Below are 8,776 nucleotides of genomic sequence, written 5' to 3' on the forward strand. Positions count from 1 at the left end.
AAATTTCTTTCTTTGATGTTAACCACATTCCCTTGTGCTGCTGGGTCAAACTGAATTCCCCCTCCAGTGGATCATTAAATGTATATCTTATCTCCAGTTCTGTAGCTATTTACACCCAAGTGCTAGATACTGTTGTACTGTATATATCTGTTCTTACTTTTTCTATGATTGTTTGGTATGGTAACCTGAACATCAGGGAAACAAACTGTCTGTGCTATATTGTGAAGGTGGCTGTTAAGGTGATAGGTGTCCCACAGACCCCCACCCCACCCCCAATGGCTATCTTTGACCAACAGGTTCTTTCAAGTGCAATAGGAGTTGACACTCCTTTGCTCACTGTGCTATAGCCCTGCTTAATCTGCATATGTAATTTAGCACAGAGATTTTCTACTTGTATCATTGTGTTTTGTATATTTTATGTACAGGAAACATTTTTGTACCAAGTTTCCCATCTGGAATAATAAAATGACTGAACTGAACTGAACTCTATGATATTTGCACTTTTACTTACTATATTTACTTTCACTATTATATGATAAACATGCTTTGATATGGCGAGGTACTGACTTCATTCGTCTAAAATTTTGGGTTTAATACTAGAGTCTCTGTACATGTATATCACTAATTCTAAAAACACCAAGAATACCTTGCATTAGTTCTGCCTATTTTTAGTTTTTGCTTTTTTTTTGCAGAACATAGCTAAGAAGTACTATATTCACACTTTGACCTTGGGCTGCGAGCACATAAATTGCATACCTGTGCAGAGCCTTGAAGTTATTACATGATTATATATGTCAGAAGAACCAAGGCATAAAGTCATGTTCAGGTCATAAACTTCACCTTTGAAACTTTGATAATATGCATGTAAATTCTGTTTGTTCAGGCTGGTTGTTCCAGACATTTGGTCAATTTCAAGTAATACCACCTTTGTGTTCAGCTTCCAGCTGTGCAGCAGTTGTTACAGTAGCTGGAACATTTCCTCATATTCTTTGTATTTCCAATGGTGGTCAAGTCATTTTTGAAGACATGAGCCCACATTTCTCTTTGGGCATCCCAGCTGGTCAGAAAATATTCCACAGGTTTCTAGTCTGGGCATTGTTCTTTCAGCTCCTGCATTCCTGATTGATGGTAGTGGACTGAAGACTTTTGTTCTTTGGTCAGAAGATACTCTGCAACTTTCTTTTTGCAATGCTTGATAACATGAAATAAGCACAAAGTACTTTTGCTCCCACAAAGTTCTTTCACAGAACTTTAATTTCTGTAGCATCTTTGCTGACAAAGAACACTGATGTTCCACCAGCTTGGATTTCCCTGTTTGAACAAAGTAACAAGTATTTGAATATTTAATTGACCTATCACGTTTAGCTAATCCTAATTCTATTTAAACATCACCAAATATTTTGATAGCCATGCTGAATTTAGATCACAGAATAAATGAGTCTCAGTGAACACAAAGGGCAGAACCTTCACCGTAATAACATTAGTGATAGTGAAGTTGTTAAGTTAGTTTTATACTTTCCACATCGAGTCCCTCTAGGGTGTGAGTGATGCAAGTTTTGTCATAAGGGGGTGTATGCACGGCTCTGTGTGGTCTTCTGTGTACCCACCAATAGCCACTACAGTACAAGGGCACCAACTGCGTTGGGTCTGCACCAAGTGGACTAGAAAGTTGTATAATAAGGACAACTACATGTCCATGGTGTCTGCAGCAGTCCATGAGCAGGTCCATAAGGGATCCAGGGCAATATTGACTTTTGGGGGGTGGCCAACTTAGTTTTGCAGTTTTGTAGCTTTGCAACTTTGTACTGTGATAAAAGTTGTTTCCATCATTTTGTCAGTTGCCTGCTTAGGTAACCATAGAACAAGTCTGCACATGGACCATTTTAATTTGAACTAGACAATTCCCCTGTGGGAAATCGCGAGAGTGGTGCGGTGTGCTGTGCTGTCCCATTCATTGTCTGTACTGTTACTGTAAAGCAGAAAACAAAATATATTCATGACCTTTGTAAATGAAAGAATGATGAAGAAGAGAGGGGCCATAGGGTGGATAGAAAAGGGTCCAATTCACAGAGGGGAGAGGAATGATAAAAATGGGCGAGTATGGAAAATCACTGTAGGAAGGAAAGAAGGAGGGGATGGTAGAGGAAGGATACAGAAAGGATGGGTAGATGGGGACGGGGGCACAGAGGGGTTAGGAAAGGGAGGAAAAGATGGATAAAATGAGTAGGAGATGTTAAGAGGAGTTAGGGAAGAAAAAGGACGGAAGAGTGTCAATAGTAATGTGTCACTTAAATAAAATTAAATAAAATATGAACAAAATACTTTGGGTATCTAATTACATCACATTCAGTTATATCATGAACATACTAGTAGTTAATAGTATTAAGTCATACATACCAGAGGATCAGCTAACAATCAGGAGAAAGCACAAAAACAGCTAATACCAACCTCGCAGTACAAACTGAGAATGGTAACCTTGGAAACAGCAGAATATCCCATATCATAAGAACCTAAAGTTAAAACAATAATTTGCTGTTTTCTTCTGTTAAACATACAAATAATTCAGATGCCAATACAGATTTGTAATTCATTCATAAAAAAACTCACTTGGTAAAAATGCAGCTTTAAGACAGAATCAGCAACAGTCTACATGAACAATAACTACTTACAGCAGCAGTATGTCATGTTAGTATCACATCTTACGTCGTATGAATCGACTCAGTTTGACCTTATTCACTACATAATGGAGAAGTTCTGGCTAATTGAATCCTGTTAACGATACCAAATTACTGCCAAAATCTGAGCACTAAATAAAAACAAAATGAAGAATTAAACACTATAAAGTACAAGATTTTCTTAATCCAAGTGAGAAAATTAAATGAGAAACATACGAGAAAAGGGACAAAGAAATCGTTTGACTTCAACCTGCATTTTTTTTTAATTTAATTTTTTTTATACTTGCACATGTACAGTTTCTCCAGGGCTTGGATTCAGGTGTTCAAATTCAAGTATGTCAATAGAACATAGCTGAGAAAGAGCAAATTAATCATTATTATTCAACCTGGTAAACTTGGCACATCTCACTGTGTTCATCATCACCACTAGATGGAAAATGAAGCAAATATACCCAAACTGGGTGCATCTTTACAGTCGTCTGAGCTATCTGAGTCATCTCTCTGCCAGGCTTCCTTCCCTTACCCTGTCCATCACGCAATAAAAAAGAAAGGTGCGAACCCACCTACACTTAAACCTGACCCAAATAACCCCACGTCGCTTAATTCTGCAGTGAATCTGGTCCACGATTGACCGTATGTAGCGCTTTACAGGGGTGGGAAAAATTCCCCTGCCGGGAGGCCTCCCTATGTGCCGACGCCAAAAAACGTAAGAATCGCAAAACTTTTCCTCACCACACCTACTTCAACCAAGAAAGGTCCTACTCCAGTCTCCCCTTGGAACGAAACTTGGCAGAGCGAGACGAGCCAGTGTTTAACCTCAAAGTCCAACTCACCCTCCCTGTACAATAAAGCTTCTATCAAAATTTGGGTGGTGATGATGGTCAGGACACAGGCTGAGCAATCAATATATTTCAGACTTGTCTGTGTATCTCCACCATTTAATGATGGAAAACTTAACAACTTACTGACATAACTATGATTTTACTCAATTTCAAAAAATCACAAATGTATCTTGGATGTCAATTCATTTTTTTAAATGCATTCATAAAACATCATCCATGGGCTGAATAACTGCTTGAGAAAGCCAACATCACAGATCCAGCTGTGTTTCGTTTGAACTTTTCTGAGACCGTGTCCTCTTGAGGCATCACAAGAGTTTGTAAAACTTCAGTTCCAACAACAGGGATAATATATGGTCACAGTCTGTGCTTAATCAGCACTTGAGCTTCACTACACAGAAAATCAGTCCATCCACTTCCTAGATGCAGCAGACTCACTTCCTGGTCATGTCCTATAGTTTGAAGAGCAGCTTGCAGACTTGTGCAATGTGGGCTGCAACAGTCCTTCAGGGGTGAGGTCCAGAGATCTAGACGGTGTCCAGGGCTTGGTGGATCAGGTCAGGTCACAACATTCCCCTTCCAGCCTTCCTTACGGTTGGACATATGATTTGAACAGAGAAAAGAAAATCATTAGCTAGCAGTAAAAAGCAAACAGACTAAAGCAAACCCTCAATATGACCTCAGATCTTACCTTTGGTTGCTGCTCTCTCACTTCCCCTGACTCTGGTGTCTGCTGCTTTCACAGACTGGTGGAACAGTCCAGTGCATCCATCCCTGCAGGGTGGAAAGTACTGCTGGGAGTCTCCAAACTCATCTATCCATCAGTCCATTAAGTCAAAACGTCATCACATTCCAGTTCTGTATTGCCTGTGGAACTCCTCCTCAGCATGTTCTGCCGTGGTTTTGTGATCTTTGCAAACCCTTCCACAGAGACTCAGAAGTAATTACAAAGTCCAATGTCCTAACATACATGGAGACAGTCTGAGAAGACACTACTGTCTCCTACTGCACCTTACACCTTTTGCAGACTAATCATATCAACAGGTTGACAGCTCCATGTGTTGGGATCAGAGACAGAAAAGTCCAAATGTAAAGCGAGAAAAAAACAAAAACAAAAAAAACACACACACACACACAACACAAATGATCAAGCACTACACAGTACAAGGTTTTCTTCATCCAAGTGACAAAGTTAAATAAAGTCACAATGACAAAAATTTAAGAAAAAGGATAACTATGAAAAAAAAATACACATAAATATGTAAAGTTAAACGAAAATAAATAACATGACAAGTATATGGAAAAAGGTGCTAAAGGACAGAGAACTGACAAAGTAGCCATGTGTGCAACAGACAATGTAAAAGTAAACAGCATGGATAAAGAGCGTAACATTATCGCTAGAAGTTCAGCCACAGATTAAAGCCTCAGTTCACTTATAACTGAACTACAGCAGCTACAGAATAATTTAAGCAGAATTTATGGTCTGTCCAAACTTCAACATGTCTTCCTCACTCTGTCCCTTCAATCACTGGAACGAGGCCTTAGCTGTGTCTTCCCTTCTAGTGTCTTTGGCATGTTTTTAAAACATAGTGAAAGGTTTCTCTACCATCTGTAAACGTCTCTTCAGGTTTGCCTTCTGAAATGGCTGTCACTCTGTTCACATTTGTTTATAAAGATTAGCAGTTCTACTTCAAGACAAAGCCGGTTATCCTTTACACCTTCTCTTCAATTCAGCCCATGACAATGTCTCATTTCCAGCATGTCAATAACACGTAGCTCAGTAGGAGCAAATTAATCATCATTGTTCAACCTGGTGAACTTGACACATCTATTAGGTTTTCACAGTGGTCACTGCGTTCATCATCACCACTAGATGGAAAATGAAGCAAATATACCCAAACTGGGTGCATCTTTACAGTCGTCTGAGCTATCTGAGTCGTCTCTCTGCCAGGCTTCCTTCCCTTACCCTGTCCACCACGCAATAAAAAAGAAAGGTGCGAACCCACCTACACTTAAACCTGACCCAAATAACCCCACGTCGCTTAATTCTGCAGTGAATCTGGTCCACGATTGACCGTATGTAGCGCTTTACAGGGGTGGGAAAAATTCCCCTGCCGGGAGGCCTCCCTATGTGCCGACGGCAAAAAACGTAAGAATCGCAAAACTTTTCCTCACCACACCTACTTCAACCAAGAAAGGTCCTACTCCAGTCTCCCCTTGGAACGAAACTTGGCAGAGCGAGACGAGCCAGTGTTTGACCTCAAAGTCCAACTCACCCTCCCTGTACAATAAAGCTTCTATCAAAATTTGGCTGGTGATGATGGTCAGCAATGCAACTATGCTCAGGACACAGGCTGAGCAATCGATATACATCAGACTTGCCTGTGTATCTCTACCATTTAATGATGGAAAACTTAACAACTTACTGACATAACTATGATTTTACTCAATTTCAAAAAATCACAAATGTATCTTGGATGTCAATTCATTTTTTAAATGCATTCATAAAACATCATCCATGGGCTGAATAACTGCTTGAGAAAGCCAACATCACAGATCCAGCTGTGTTTCGACTGAACTTTTCTGAGACCGTGTCCTCTTGAGGCATCACAAGAGTTTGTAAAACTTCAGTTCCAACAACAGGGATAATATATGGTCACAGTCTGTGCTTAATCAGCACTTGAGCTTCAGTACACAGAAAATCAGTCCATCCACTTCTTAGATGCAGCAGACTCACTTCCTGGTCATGTCCTATAGTTTGAAGAGCAGCTTGCAGACTTGTGCAATGTGGGCTGCAACAGTCCTTCAGGGGTGAGGTCCAGAGATCTAGACGGTGTCCAGGGCTTGGTGGATCAGGTCAGGTCACAACATTCCCCTTCCAGCCTTCCTTACGGTTGGACATATGATTTGAACAGAGAAAAGAAAATCATTAGCCAGCAGTAAAAAGCAAACAGACTAAAGCAAACCTTCAATATGACCTCAGATCTTACCTTTGGTTGCTGCTCTCTCACTTCCCCTGACTCTGGTGTCTGCTGCTTTCACAGACTGGTGGAACAGTCCAGTGCATCCATCCCTGCAGAGTGGAAAGTCTGCTGGGAGTCTCCAAACTCATCTATCCATCAGTCCATTAAGTCAAAACGTCATCACATTCCAGTTCTGTATTGCCTGTGGAACTCCTCCTCAGCATGTTCTGCCGTGGTTTTGTGATCTTTGCAAACCCTTCCACAGAGGCTCAGAAGTAATTACAAAGTCCAATGTCCTAATATACATGGAGACAGTCTGAGAAGACACTACTGTCTCCTACTGCACCTTACACCTTTTGCAGACTAATCATATCAACAGGTTGACAGCTCCATGTGTTGGGATCAGAGACAGAAAAGTCCAAATGTAAAGTAAGAAATTAAAAAAAAAAAGACAAAACAAATGCTCAAGCACTACAGAGTACAAGGTTTTCTTCACCCGAGTGACAAAGTTAAATAAAGTCACAATGAGAAAGAAAATTAAGAAAAAGATTAACTACGAAAACAAAATTAAAATAAAAATAAAACATACACATAAATATGTAAAGTGAAACTAAAATAAATAAAATGACAAGTGTATGAAAAAGGTTCTAAAGGACAGAAAACTGACAATTTGGGAGCAATGTGTGCAACAGACAATGTAAAAGTAAACAGCATGGATAAAGAGCGTAACATTATCGCTAGAAGTTCAGCCACAGATTAAAGCCTCAGTTCACTTATAATTGAACTACAGCAGCTACAGAATGATTTAAGCAGAATTTATTGGCTGTCCAAACTTCGACATGTCTTCCACACTCTGTCCCTTCAATCACTGGAACGCGGCCTTAGCTGTGTCTTCCCTTCTAGTGTCTTTGGCATGTTTTTAAAACATAGTGAAAGATTTCTCTACCATCTGTAAACGTCTTTTCAGGTTTGCCTTCTGAAATGGCTGTCACTCTGTTCACATTTGTTTATAAAGATTAGCAGTTCTACTTCAAGACAAAGCCTGTTATCCTTTACACCTTCTCTTCAATTCAGCCCATGACAATGTCTCATTTCAAGTATGTCAATAGCATGTAGCTCAGTAGGAGCAAATTAATCATCATTGTTCAACCTGGTGAACTTGACACATCTATTAGGTTTTCACAGTGGTCACTGCATTCATCATCACCACTAGATGGAAAATGAAGCAAATATACCCAAACTGGGTGCATCTTTACAGTCGTCTGAGCTATCTGAGTCATCTCTCTGCCAGGCTTCCTTCCCTTACCCTGTCCAACACGCAATAAAAAAGAAAGAAAGGTGCGAACCCACCTACACTTAAACCTGACCCAAATAACCCCACGTCACTTGATTCTGCAGTGAATCTGGTCCACGATTGACTGTATGTAGCGCTTTACAGGGGTGGGAAAAAAAAACCCCTGCCGGGAGGCCTCCCTATGTGCCGACGCAAAAAAACGTAAGAATCGCAAAACTTTTCCTCACCACACCTACATCAACCAAGAAAGGTCCTAGTCCAGTCCCCTTGGAACGAAACTTGGCAGAGCGAGACGAGCCAGTGTTTGACCTCAAAGTCCAACTCACCCTCCCTGTACAATAAAGCTTCTATCAAAATTTGGGTGGTGATGATGGTCAGTAATGCAACTATGCTCAGGACACAGGCTGACCACTTGATATACATCAGACTTGCCTGTGTATCTCCACCAGTTAATGATGGAAAACTTACCAATTTACTGACTTTTGATTTTACTCAATATCAAAAAATCACAAATGTATCTCGGATGTCAATTCATTTTTTTAAATGCATTCATAAAACATCATCCATGGGCTGAATAACTGCTTGAGAAAGCCAACATCACAGATCCAGCTGTGTTTCGACTGAACTTTCTTGAGAACGTGTCCTCTTGAGGCATCCCAAAGTGAAGAGTTTGTAAAACTTCAGTTCCAACAACAGGGATAATATATGGTCACAGTCTGTGCTTAATCAGCACTTGAGCTTCACTACACAGAAAATCAGTCCATTCACCTCCTCGATGCAGCAGACTCACTTCCTGGTCATGTCCTGTAGTTTGAAGAGCAGTTTGCAGACTTGTGAGATGTGGGCTGCAACAGTCCTTCAGAGATGAGGTACGGAGATCTAGGCGGTGTCCAGGGCTTGGTGGATCAGGGCAGGTCACAACATTCCCCTCCCAGCCTTTCTTAAGGTTGGACATATGATTTGAACAGAGAAAAAAAAAAATCATTAGCCAGCAGTAAAAAGCAA

This window comes from Toxotes jaculatrix, chromosome 19 (assembly GCF_017976425.1).
Source record: "Toxotes jaculatrix isolate fToxJac2 chromosome 19, fToxJac2.pri, whole genome shotgun sequence".
NCBI classification, from domain to species: domain Eukaryota; kingdom Metazoa; phylum Chordata; class Actinopteri; family Toxotidae; genus Toxotes; species Toxotes jaculatrix.